The following is a 14,214-nucleotide window of genomic DNA, read 5'->3' on the forward strand; positions in this document are numbered from 1 at the left end:
ACTAAGAATGTTCCTAAATCCATTTTGATACAATGCTTTGGCATCTCATGTGAAAAGACTATTAATATCTATCTCACAGATTTGCTAGATTGAATATATGAATAATGTATGTAAAGCCAATTTAGAAGAAGGTATAATGCTGATTTTAGTTACAAGATTGAGGCTATTTAAAATATTTATGTGGAGCTAATTCTCACAGACATAAATGAGTCTTTTAGGATATAGATGATGATTGGCTAACATGGCTCCAAGCCACACAACTAAGGCATGTCTAAATTCTTATAAACATGGAGGAGTAAGAGTGAGTGACTGACTATATTCAAGCCCAGCCTAATCCAAAGTAGCCTAGATATGTTACTCTATTAATATATGTTACATTTGTATGCTTAACGCAGGTAAATTCTAAATTTGCCCAGTTCCAACATGTTTATATTTATGTGAAGTGGGAATTCTAGATAAAGCACATGTCCAGTTTATAATTTAATAGCTAAATCAAAATATCTATTAACAAATTTTAGACATTTTTAGTGAAAATTAAATAATTAGATCCCGTATTCTTATTCCTTAAATGTAGAAATCAACAGTTTAGAATATTTGTGACTTCATGTTTGCATGAGAGATAAGCAGATAACATCAAAGTGACTTTGCTAATCATCCATTTCAGTACATGACATCATTCATGACTCTCTTCACCCTCGAATCTATATATTTGTCTATTTCTCACCTGGCATCTGGAAACTGTATTTGAACCAATGTTTTATTTTACAATTGCAGACTAAAGATCGCATTATTGAGTATAGAGAAAAGCAAATATAATGCTAGACTCAACAGTTCAGCTCTCTACTTCATCCTTTATGATAACTACTAAAATGGGGCAGTAATATTTAGTGTCTCATTCCTCAATAGAAGGGAGGTCAAGCCTGGAAATGGAAATCTAGCTTAGTCCTCAGTGTTAGTGACGTCACAGAGAACCTATAACTACTACTTTATTAAAAACTCATAATCTCCAGAATAATTTATAAACATTTATATTACACAATCTCAGCGATAAGTGTAGTCTTCACCCTTATCAAGGAGGCCTGTCTTTGCACAGATGGAGGCAATTACAGAGAAACAAAGAAAAATGAGGAACTGGAGAGCCCTGTCAAATTTAAAGATAAGGGAACATTACAGAAGAGGGTATGGTAAGATTGTGGATACTTCAGTCCTACTTATAAGGGGGATATAGGAGAGGAAACAAAATAATCACAGAGGAAGAGAGGAGGAGAAGAGAAAGGGGGACAAGATCAGGTGTGGGAGAAGACAGAGGGGCAGGAAGTTAAACAGAGGTGTGTAGCAGTGGACGATGGGAAATTTGGGATAGGCAACAGAAAGTCTCAGATGCCAAGAACAGAAATGTTTCCCAGGACCCAATGGTAGTGACATTAGCTGAAATACCTAACAAAGGGGGAGAGAACTGTAGAGACCATATTCAGAGGTTAGGTATGTCCCCCGGTTAAGGGATGGGATCACTCACCCATCTCCATAATTTTAACCCAGAATTGCTCCCGTATAAAGGAAATACAGGGACAAAGAGTGGGACAGAGACTAAAGGAAAGGCCATCGAGTGACTGCCTCACCTTGGGATCCACTCCATATGCAGACTCCAAACCCAGACACTATTGCTGATACCAAGAAGTGCTTGCTGACAGGACCCTGATATAGTTGTCTCCTGAGAGGCTCTGACAGAGCCTGACTAATAAAGATGTGGATGCTTACAGCCAACCATCTGACTGAGCACAAGAACCCCAATGAATGAGTTTGGAGAAGGACTAAAGAAGCTGAAAGGGTTTGCAACCCCATAAGAACAACAATATCAACCAATCAGACACCCCTAGAACTCCCAAGGACTAAACCACTAACCATGAAGGGACTCATGGCTCCAGCTGCTTATGTAGCAGAGGACTGCCTTGTCTGGCATCGATGGAAGGAGAGGCTTTTGGTTCTGTTGAGACTTAATGCCCCAACACAGGGGACTGCTAGTGCAATGAGGCAGGAATAGGTGGTTGAGAGATCATCCTCATAAAAGCAGTAGGAAGGAGAATGAGATAGGAGTTTTGCAGAGGGAAAAACGGGGAGGGATATAGAATTTAAAATGCAAATAAAGAAAGTAACCAATAAAAAATACTCAAAAAATAGAATTCAGAATCTATTGAAATATAAAAGATTGCAAGAGTCAGAGAGGTAGGGTGGGAGATTGTGTCTCCTAGAAGATATACCTATATATATATACATACCTATATATATATACCTATATACCAGTATGGCTACTCAAATGTGAGCTGGACAATGACAAACCCAAAGGCATGCCAAAATGGACTGATGAGAAGCCCACGAGGCCTCAACACAACATACAATACTCCAACTGAATGGAGGTACATGGTATAGAGGTAGTCTTCCATATTGAGAGCAGCATACCAACTTATTGCCCAGTACCAAAGGTTCAACCCTGGAAACATTTATAAAAGTAGCATTGTACACACTGAATAGGTCATGCTTAGGAATATATGTGTATATACATATATTTATGCAATAACTATTAGCAGAGGAAGAGGCCATGAATTTGAAGAAGAGAAGGGAACTGTAAATGGGAAAGTGTGGGGAAGGACATGGGAGAAAAAAATGTAATTATATTATAATCTCATTTTTAAATAAAAAATCACAAGATGTTGTATAATTGTGAAATGAACATGACTCAGAGAGCTTCTTGTGGGAAAGGTTTGAAGTCCTGTCTTGAAATTGTTTTGTTTTTGTTGTTTTCAGTTTTTCTTTTTGTTGGTTTTGGTTGGTTGGTTCTCAGCAAGTAAACCACAATTCATAATTCTCCTCTCAGAAGAATTTCAGTGGCAAGTGACCAGACTGTTCAGCTGATCTTGGCCCTGCATAGAAGAACTGGGCCTGTAACAATTAGCCTAGAAGCTAGCTTCCTTTCTCCGAGGGAGCATTTGCTTTTACTTATTGGCACAGATTTTCAGCATGACCTTCTTTAGTTTGAGAAACATCAAGGTTATGTGTTCTTCAAATTCACTCAGTCTAATTTGCCCTTTCTTAGAACCTACTAACTTGCATGAGACAAGCTTTCTGTCATTTAAAGCATATATCATCTGATGGTAATTAACTTCATGTCTGTTACTTTTATATATGTCTAGTTTTCATGACAATCTCAAGCCCCTTATTGAAAAATGTGACTCACTATATTATTTTCCACTTTCTTTGAAACAGTAATATGGTACATGATATCTAATGTACTCACTGTCCTCAGCACCATTGCTTTCTAAGTTTATTATTATTATTATTATTATTATTATTATTATTATTATTATTATTTTGTCCAGCTTCCCAACCATACTGGATCTCTAAGAAGGCTTCAAAATAAATCAAGTAGGGATTTGCATTTGCACTACATTTGAGATATCTTGTTACCATTTTACAAGCATGTACATGGCCTTTTGTCTTTTGTTGTTACTAAAAATAATCATTGAGAAAGTGAATGAATTATAAATTTATGGCTTACATGACTTCATGATCTTTCCAAGCCCCTCTTTCTCCTTTTTCTTCCCTGAACACTGTTGCTCATTCAGTGTTTCACTGAGATCTGAATTTGTATCTTCTTTCTGTGAAAGTATATCAGGGAAGAGATTTACCATCTGCATCAGTGTAATTGCAGACAAATTCAAGGATAAAAATATATAATGATTCCTGTCTCAGAGCACATAATAAAAAAAGATCAATACTTTCCATTTTGCAGATTTGCATTTGGAAATAGTTTCTACTCAGAAATGCTTATAAGTCTAAATATTTAAAAAGCTCTTATTTTCAAACGTTACTTTGAAAAAGTGCTAATTCAAGAAAAAAGTATCAATGTGGCTTGTTATCATTAAGATTGTTACTTTCTTCAACACTAGTATCTCATGTAATTTATTTTATTAATACCTTTTTGTTTATTTATCAATAAGAGAACAAGTATTGGACACAAAACAGTAAGACAGAGACTGTATATTTATGAAAACTGGAATTATTAGTCAATGAATCTCTAACTACCGGAAAATAGAAAATTCATGAAATATACATGAAAATATATTTATATATTTTCAAATTGTTCTATTGCCATTTCCTTTGCATCTCTGTGTAAAATATTCTGCGATGAAGAAACAAATAGCTATAGGGGACATTCAAGGACATCTTCCAGACAAGTTAAGCTAACTAAAACATTAGGAAAGCTATACACACATGCTTACTTATGTGTGTGGGGTGTGTGTGTTTCAAATGTGTGTATATCTATGTACACATTCACATGTGTGCAGTAGATATTGTGGATTCAACATTTTCTAAACCCAGAATTGATAGATATCATATGCACACTATGCATTAGCAATTAAAATTGCAAGTGAAATGAAACTCAAGCAAACAGCAAACATAAGAGTCTTCACTCCAACTTTCTATATATTCCTGATGTTCTGGAAATAGTTCTATGTGTAATTTATTGTGCAGGGAGAGGCAAAAATCCAATTAGGAAAGTCATAGATTTAAGCACAAAAACAAATGATTGAAAATAATTTCAATGCAGCCATACAGAAAATATCTCTCCAAAAATTGTTTTTTAGAATTTCTGGAAATTAATTTCAAGTTAAAATGTTTAGTGTTCCTACAAGTGAAGGACACTGCCATGACATCTGAGCCGGATATTTACCATGATCTTACTGAACCTGTTTATAGAGTAAAACAAAATAGTTTCTGCACACTTATAATGAATATCTCTTCCATCATTAAGTGCTATTTTACTAAGGTAGTTTACTTCCATCTCATCACCTTAGGGAGGTCTGAGAAGGCTCTTATTCACATCAATATATATGAGACACACTGGGTTTATTGACAGTTAGTTTGCTTGCTAGCAATCACTTCATATATTTTGTTTCTTACCTATCCTGTGCTCAAGAACGCAGAATCTAAATCTAGGCTTTGCTATAATCTCAGCCATGAAACTTCAGTTGCTTTCTCTCTGCCTCAACGTTATTTATAATTTGAAGGGACAAAAGGTATGTTCTTCCTTCTTCCTACAATGTATATAAGGTTTCATTGAATGAATATGTGTCACAGTTAGTGAGGTTCATGGACCTGAACAAAACAGGTCTTATATGTTGTTTATGAGTATTGTTTCTTGACCATTTTTTGTCAAAAATTATGATAAAGACAATATAACAATATATATTGGTAAAGCATATTTATATATGTATTTCCATATACATAATGAAAAGACATTAAATGTGTCACTCCTAGGATTGCTTGATGTCATGCCCATCTTTTTTGCAGCTATGAAAATATTAGCATAGCCCACACTGAATGTTAGCAGCACTTGTACACAATATTTCTTAAGTTTCTGTATTGCTCAGTGATGTGAAGGGGATTAATAGAGGGAAAATAATTATTTTATGCACAAAGTCACTGTGCAAAATATTTTTAGTCCTTTGAAGTGTTTTTTCCCCCTCTTGACTAATTATCAAGTAGCTGCCTGATTGCTGATGATTGATGACTGATGGAGAGGTATTTCGGCAGGTGTTAATAGTTTGGTTAGCATAAGTGCTGTGGAATGAGCACAGCTCTGAGGCAGACAGAGCTGCAGCAGATTCTCTGGAAGGGGGGTGATGACTTGGAAGGTGTGCATAGAATTTGTGTTACAAATAGTGAAGAGTGGGATCTGGCGACAGTCTTAAATGCAATCGCTAATGATAATAATAGGTGTGTTTGTGAAGATGACTCATACAACATTTTGTATTTTAAAATTGAATAGACAAAAGAAAATCAAGAAAAACTCCAATAGAAACAAATCTTACTTCTCTATCCACATTTTTTTCAAAACACTTCACTAAATATTTCTGAGAAAGGACACATTCTGTATAAAAAGTAAATCATAATTCTGGATCCTCCAGCAGTACTATGTCCCATTTTCTGAGAAACCACCAGTCTGCTTTTCAGAGTTGTTGTACCAGCTTGGAATCCCACCAGCAAAGGAGGAGTGTTCCTCTTTCACCACATTCTTACCAGCATCTACTGTCAACTCAATTTTTGATCTTAGCCATTCTGACTGGTGTGAGGTGAAATCTCAGGGTTGTTTGGATTTTCATTTCCCTGATGATTGAGGATGTTGTACATTTTTTTTCATGTGCTTCTCATCCATTTGGTATTCCTCAGTTGAGAGTTATTTGTTTAGCTCTGTACCCCATTTTAATGGGGTTATTTGATTTTCGGGAGTCCAGCTTCTTGAGTTCTTTGTATATATTGGATATTAGTCCCCTATCAGACTTAAAATTGGTAAAGAACCTTTCCCAATCTGGTGGTGGCCTTTTTGTCTTACTGACAGTGTCTTTTGCCATACAGAAGCTTTGCAATCTTATGAGGTCCCATTTTTTGATTCTTGATGTTACAGCAGAAGCCAGTGCTGTTCTGTTCAGAAAAATTTCCCCTGTAAACATATCTTTGAGGTTTTTCCCCACTTTCTCTTCTATAAGTTTCAGTGTCTCTGGTTTTATGTAGAGTTCCATGATCCACTTAGACTTGAACTTTATACAAGGAAATAAGAATGGATTAATTCTCATTCTTCTACATGATAACCTCCAGTTGAGCCAGCACCATTTGTTGAAAATCCTGCCTTTTTTCCCATTGGGTGGTTTTAGCTCCTTTGGCAAAGAACAAGTGACCACAGGTGTGTGGGTTCATTTCTGGGTCTTCAATTCTATTTCATTGATCATTCTGTCTGTCACTGTATGAGTCCCATGTAGTTTTAAACCACAATTGCTCTGTAGTACAGCTTGAGGTCAGGCATGGTGATTCAACTAGAGGATCTTTTATGGTTAGAACAGTTTTTGCTATCCTAGGACTTTTGTTATTCCAGATGAGTTTGTAAATTGCCCTTTCTAACTCAGTGAAAAATTGAGTTGGAATTTTGATGGGAATTGCATTGAATCTGTAGGTAGCTTTTGGTAAGATACCCATTTTAACTATATTAATCCTATCAGTCAATGAACATGGGAGATCTTTCCATCTTCTGAGATCTTCAATTTCTTTCTACAAAGACTTGAAGTTTTTATCATACAGATCTTTCATTCCTTAGTTTGATTCACATCAAAGTATTTTATATTATTTGTGACTGTTCTGAAGGGTGTTATTTCCCTAATTTCTTTCTCAGCCTGTTTATCCTTTGTGTAGAGAAAGACCATTGATTTGTTTGAGTTAATTTTATATCCAGCTACTGCACTGAAGGTGTTTATTGGGTTTAGGAGTTCTCTGGTGGAATTTTTAGGGTAATTTAAATATACTATCATATCATCTGCAAATAGTGATATTTTGACTTTGTCCTTTCCAATTTGTATCCCCTCGACCTCCTCTTGTTGTCTAATTGTTCTGGCTAGGACTTCAAGTACTATGTTGAATAGGTAGGGAGAAAGTGGGTAGCCTTGTCTAGTCCCTGATTTTACTGGGATTGCTTCAAGTTTCTCTCCATTTAGTTTGATGTTGGCTACTGGTCTGCTGTATATTGTTTTATTATGTTTAGGTATGGGCCTTGAATTTCTGATCTTTCCAAAATTTTTATCATAATGATTGTTGGATTTTGTCAAATGTTTCTCAGTATCTAAGGAGATGATCATGTGGTTTTTGTCCTTGAGTTTGTTTATATAGTGGATTACATTGATGGATTTCCATATATTAAACCATCCCTGCATCCCTGGGATAAAGCCTACTTGATCATGATGAATGATCATTTTGATGTGTTCATGGATTCAGTTAGCAAGAATTTTATTGGGCATTGTTGCATCGATATTCATAAGGGAAATTGGTTTGAAGTTCTCTTTGTTGTGTCTTTGTGTGGTTTAGGTATCAGAGTAACTGTTGCTTCATAGAATGAATTGGGTAGAGTACCTTCTTTTTATATTTTGTGGAATAGTTTGAAGAGAGTTGGAATTAGGTATTCTTTGAAGGTCTGATAGAACTCTGCACTAAACCCATCTGATCCTGGCATTTTTTGGTTTTAAGATAATTAATTACCGCTTCCTGTTTAGATTGTTAATCTGATTCTGATTTAACTTTGGTACCTGGTACCTGTCTAGGAATTTGTCCATTTCATCAAGGTTTTCCAGTTTTGTTGAGTATAGCCTTTTGTAGTAGGATCTGAGTTTTGGATTTCCTCAGGTTCTGCTCTTATGTGTCCTTTTTCATTTCTGTTTTTGATAATTAGGATACCATCCCTGCGCCCTCTAGTTAGTCCTGTTAAGGGTTTATTTATTCTTGTTAATTTTCTTAAAGAACCAGCTCCTGGTTTGGTTGGTTTGTATAGTTCTTTTTTCCCACTTGCTAGATATTAGCCCTAAGTTTGCTTATTTCCTGCAGCCTACTCCTCTTGTGTAAATTTTCTTCTTTTTGTTCTAGAGCTTTAGGTGTGCTGTCAGGCTGCTAGAGTATTCTCTCTAGTTTCTTTTTGGCGACACTCAGAGTTATGAGTTTTCCTCTTAGGAATGTTTTCATTGTGTATCATAAGTTTGGGTATGTTGTGGCTTCATTTTCATTAACTGTAAAAAGTCTTTAATTTCTTTCTTTATTTCATCCTTGACCAAGTTATCATTGAGTAGAGTGTTGTTCATCTTTCATGTGAATGTTGGGTTTCTATTATTTTTGTTGTTATTGAAGATCAGCCTTAGTCCGTGGTGATCTGATAGGATGCATGGGATAATTTCAGTATTTTTGTATCTGTTGAGGCCTGTTTTGTGACCAATTATATGGCTAGTTTTGGAGAAGTTACCATTAGTCGAAAATCTTCATTCTCATCTATACCTGTTATCCTTAGGTTTGGTCTTCTCATTGTGTCCTAGATTTCCTGGATCCTTTGAGTTAGAATCTTTTTGTATTTTGCATTTTCTATTAATTGTTGTGTATGTGTTTTCCATGGAATCTTATGCACCTGAGATTCTCTCTTCCATCTCTTGTATGCTGTTGCTGATGCTAGCATCTATGGTTCCTGATTTCTTGCCTAGGATTTCTATCTCCAGAGTTGTCTCCCTTTAGTTTTCTTTATTGTTTCTACTTCTATTTTTAGATCTTGGATGGTTTTGTTCAATTCCATCATGTGTTCAGTTTTGTTTTCCTGTAATCCTTTAAAGGATTTTTGTGTTTCCTCTTTAAGTTCTTCTGCCTGCTTAGCAATGTTCTCCTTTATTTCTTTAAGTGAGTTTTTAATGTCCTTCTTAAAATCCTCTACCAGCATCATGAGATAAAACTTTAAATCTGAATCTTTCTTTTCAGGTGTGTTGGGGTATCCAGGACTTGCTGTAGTGGGTGTACTGGGTTCTGATGATGCTAAATGGTCTTTGTTTCTATTAGGAAGATTCTTATGTTTGGCTTTAGCCATCTGTTAATCTCTGGTGTTAGTTGTTCTAGCTGTCTCTGGCTGGAGCTTGTTCATTCTGTAATTCTGTTAGCCTCTGTCAGCACTCCTGGTAGTCCAACTCTCTCTTGAGTCCCAGTGGTTAGAGCACTCTCTGCAGGGAAGGTCTCCTTTGCAGGAAAGGTCCAAAGAGATATGGAACTCTGATCCCCCTCTTGGATATAGATGAAGGCCCGAAGGGACCCTGTTCAAGAAGTTCTGTTGCTTCTGAGGCCCAAAAGCTTTCCTGCACACACTGGTCTCTGAGATACTCCTGATACAAGATGTTGTTCTCACCTGACTCCTGGGGTCAGAACCCTCCTTGGAGGCTGACTATCCTCAGTGATCCTAAGATACTGGATGTGCTAGGGTGCCTGTGATGTGGAGAGTCCTCTGGGGACCATGGGACCATCCACAGAGTTGGAGCACAAGGTGGCATGGGGCTGATGCCGACCAGAATGAACCTTAGCAGCTCAGGTTTCCTGTGTCCCTGCTTGCCCAAGCCCCTCTGGATTGTTTTGGAACAGATATTGTGCTCTACTCACCAGTGATCCCAAGATCCTGGGTGTGCTAGGGCACCTTCGAGGTGGAGTGTCCTCTTAATTTCTTTCTTTAAACAGTGATCAGTTAATTTACTTTAGGCAATCAGAAAAGAGGGTGTAACTGAAATTCATACAAACTCAAATGTTAAAATACTTTTGGATACCCAAAAATTACAAGGTCTGCTAACAGAAGCACACTTACTAGATTGAGTTAGAGTCTGAGGCAGGTTTGACCCTTCCTTCTCAATATCAACTCCGTGGAGCTTCTGCACATGCACAGTGTATAAGACTGAATATCACCTTGGGTATTTCTTCACAGCTGACTGTTGTACCAATTCTCTGCTCTGGTAAGGCAACAGGCTCTCTTAATACAGCATCCATGTTCTCTTGAATCTGAGCCTAGCTTACCTGATTTCAGTGTACTATTTACAGAAGAAAAAAGTGTGAAGTAGAGAAGTAGTAGTGGGCAAACAGTATCAGATAAGGAGGGATAAACCATGTTAGTCTAGAGGAGAGAGGATATAGAGAAAACTATGGGTATTCTATCCTACTGATCTACCTAGAGAAAGGAGGATACTCAACAAAGCCATCTCCAATGAAATGTCAACTTCAACTCAGAAATGTTACCCACTAGTAACTGTGGTACAAATTGACCCTGAAAGATTATAGCAAGGAATCCTTGGTGTTAGCATTCCTTCTAGGCTCAGCCCCACTGTTATCTGGCAACAGCAAGACTCACTAAAAAGGGGGCTGTTTGCCCCCTCCTCACTCTCTTATCCTCTTTACTCTCTTACTCTCTGCCCCTTCTCTCCCTGCCCCTCTTCCCTCTTTCTCCATCCCTGCTCCTCTTCTGTTTCCATGTGTTCCTGGAGCAGTCTCATATTCTCTCTCTCTCTCTCTCTCTCTCTCTCTCTCTCTCTCTCTCTCTCTCTCTCTCTCTTTCTTCCTGCTCCTCCTTCTTCTTTTCCTCCTCCTCCTGCCTCTTTTTCTATGTCTCTACTCCCTCCTCAATTCCCCTTCCCATGTCCTAAATAGCCTCAGCATGGACCCACAGAGGCAACCCCTTCCACTTTACCATAGTATAACCTGGTTCACTCTTTCTTTTTATAAAATACAACACTTGGCCCTTATATATTTCACTGCTAATTCGGATGAAGTCATCTTCAATATCCTCTGCCATAGTTACTGGGAGTGACTTTTATCTACAACCCAAATAAGCCATAGGTATGTCCAATAACATAAAGAATAGAAAGATCATCAATTACATTCAATAGAATTTTATATTGTTCCAAGAATATTCTCAGCAAATGAACAGTCAATTCCATTCCCACTGTAGCTATCTATAATGAGTGCTGTGGCAATCCCTAATATCTAGACTAAGAAAAAGTTACTCCCAAGTGATTTTAAAACTCAACCAAGTGTTTATATTGAGTAAGTGAAGAACTGAAATTTAGTTTGTATCTAAGGTCAACTCTGAAAATCACAAGCACTTTTGTGCTTTGTAGACATACATCCTATAAAGTGTTCAAATTCTCCTAATTTTACTTTCTGAGGTTTGAAAAAAGAAGAAATATATTGCTTTAAAGTTGTTTTCATTTGTTTGTCCATATAACGGTGATAATTTGAAGACCCACAATTGGAAAGCATTTTAATTTCAATTACATTTAATTCAATCCATTTTTATTACATAGACAATTTAGTGAAACGCTGAACCTAAGTCATCTTAGGGAATTTACAGACAGAAATCTCATCACTTGCCTAAGAACACTGTAGTATGGAGTTTGGTCCCACATCCTGGATCATGTTTAGTTAGTTTGTTTGTTTTCTTCTTCTGATTGCAGAACTTCCTTTGTGAGGGGGCAGTAAACTTTTGCTTCTTTTCCTCCAAAATGCTTTCAATGGAAAACTTAATCGATACACAATGCCTTAATTATGCTTTCCTATTTACAAAGGTATCCAGCAAATGTCCTACTTCTTACATAAATCTGATTCCCTTCTAGCATACGTCATTTTAATTTCCTCATTTTTTTTCCTTCTCTTCACCATGAAGTTCCAAAGGAGCACTCTATGTAAAACATATTTAGTTTTACATTGTCTTAATTTCTTTTGTGTTATTAGGATAAAATGCTCCAACAAACACAATTTCAAAAAGAAAGGATTTATTTTAGCTCACATTTCCAGACTAGAGTTGGAAGAAGCAGCAGGTCACACCACATCTATACTAATGACAAAGGAGAATAAAGAAGTGCCCATATGCTTTGGCTCATCTTACTTTCACAACTTACACAACCCAAGATTACCTGCTCAAGAAATAGCATCTGATCTCTGTTAATGTAATCAAAACAACCCCCCAAAGCCAAGCCAAATCAACCCTTCACTGAGCCTATCTTCCTGAGGAGATACCAGATTGCATCAAGTTGACATAAAACTAAGCATTCTAGAAGAAAATTTTGCATTATATTCTGTATATAATTTATATTTTATTTTGTCCCCCATAGGTGACCAGAGAGTTTATGTCACTACAAATTTGTATGTTGTGTTCATTGTATTTATTCCCACAGTCTGAACAGTTGCTTGACACTTACATGTCCTCAAAATACACTGTTAAATGAATCAGCATATGACACTGAACTTTAAAGTAGTACTTTTATTTTTCACTTGTCAATCTGAGAAAATAAAATCAAGAGAACATGAGGACTTCAAAGCATTTATCACATAAATATGTGGAAATCCCAAAATCATATAAAAACTCAATATGTTTCATTTAGCAAAGCTAAGCATCCTGGAGTCTTTGATGTTGCCATGTTGCAGATCTTTAATTTTATGAAAAGCACACCTAGGTCTAATTGCATACAATTAAGATAAAATCAAAATACATTGTTGATGCTATTGACTTCATAAATCTAATGTTCAATTACGAAATGACTCCAAACCACTGCCAGGATCTCACAACTGTTGCCTCTCCCAGAATTTATTTTGCAAATGCAGCCTCCATTATGAATCATCCTGTACTCAGTGAAGGTCAGCTGTCTACAGCTAATGGAATGTTTTCTTGCCAAATAATTTATGTGTATTGTCTTTCTTTCATCAGAATATATTTCTGTAACATACAACTGTATACAGAGGTGTGCCTATATTTCTCAAGATAAATGTCTTGCTGAATAAAGTCTTGGATAAAAGAAATTATAGTAGATTTCTCCCCATAAATCAAGGGTTTTTTTTTTTAATTAGGATGAAAAATTGTGTGAACAAATGATATACTCATATTTTAATCAAAATATTTAAAGATCATTTCAAAGACATGTTAAATGATAAATGGATGTTTGAATTATGAAGTTGATGAACTTTGTATTTTAAAACAGGGGAAAATATAATCATTTTAATTTACATTGAGAACATGAATTATGAATGTTTTACAAAAGAAGCATATCTAAAAAATCTTATTTATATTTTTAAAAATTACAGTATCATTGTAAGAGAGAATTACGACAATAGCTTTTATAGTATCTATTCTTTAAAGCAGTAATAGAATATTATTTACATGCAAATGTCAACAAACTCCTTACCTTTAACCATGAATTAACCAAAACTTCATAACTATATTTTTAGGTCAGTTATCACTGTTTCATTATTTATTCAGATAGAATAATATAATATCTATGGCAATTTCAAACAATTGTTTCATGAGAACACTCAAAAGTTGTTCTAGTGAGTCAGCAGGTTGGAAAAACACTTGTGGGTGTCAAAGTTCTTTTGAACCCTTCTCACATTTTGGTGGTTTGAATATGCATGACCCAGGAAATGGCACTATTAGGAAGTATGGCCTTGGTGGAGTGGGTGTGGCAGTGTTGGAAGAAGTATGTCACTGTGGGAGTGGGCTTTGAGACCCTCCTCCTAGGCATGTAAGAGACATTCTTCCCTGTTTGCCTTTGGAACAAGATGTAGACATTTTGGCTTGTCCAGTCCCACATCAGCCTTGATGTTGCCATGCTCCTACCTAAATGATAATGGACTGAAACTCTTAACCTGTAAGCCAGCCCCAATTAAATGTTATCCTTTATAATAGTTGCCTTGGTCATAGTGTCTGTTCACAGCCGTAAAACCTACCTAAAATTGATGCAAGCAACAAAAATGGTTCATATGATCCAGCCATACCACTCTTGAACATCTACCCAAAGGACTCCATATACAGTAAAAAGACATTAGATAATGTGTGCTTAT

Source organism: Mus caroli, unplaced genomic scaffold, assembly GCF_978045245.1.
Source record: "Mus caroli unplaced genomic scaffold, Mus_caroli_1 scaffold_3, whole genome shotgun sequence".
Classification (NCBI taxonomy): Eukaryota; Metazoa; Chordata; class Mammalia; order Rodentia; family Muridae; genus Mus; species Mus caroli.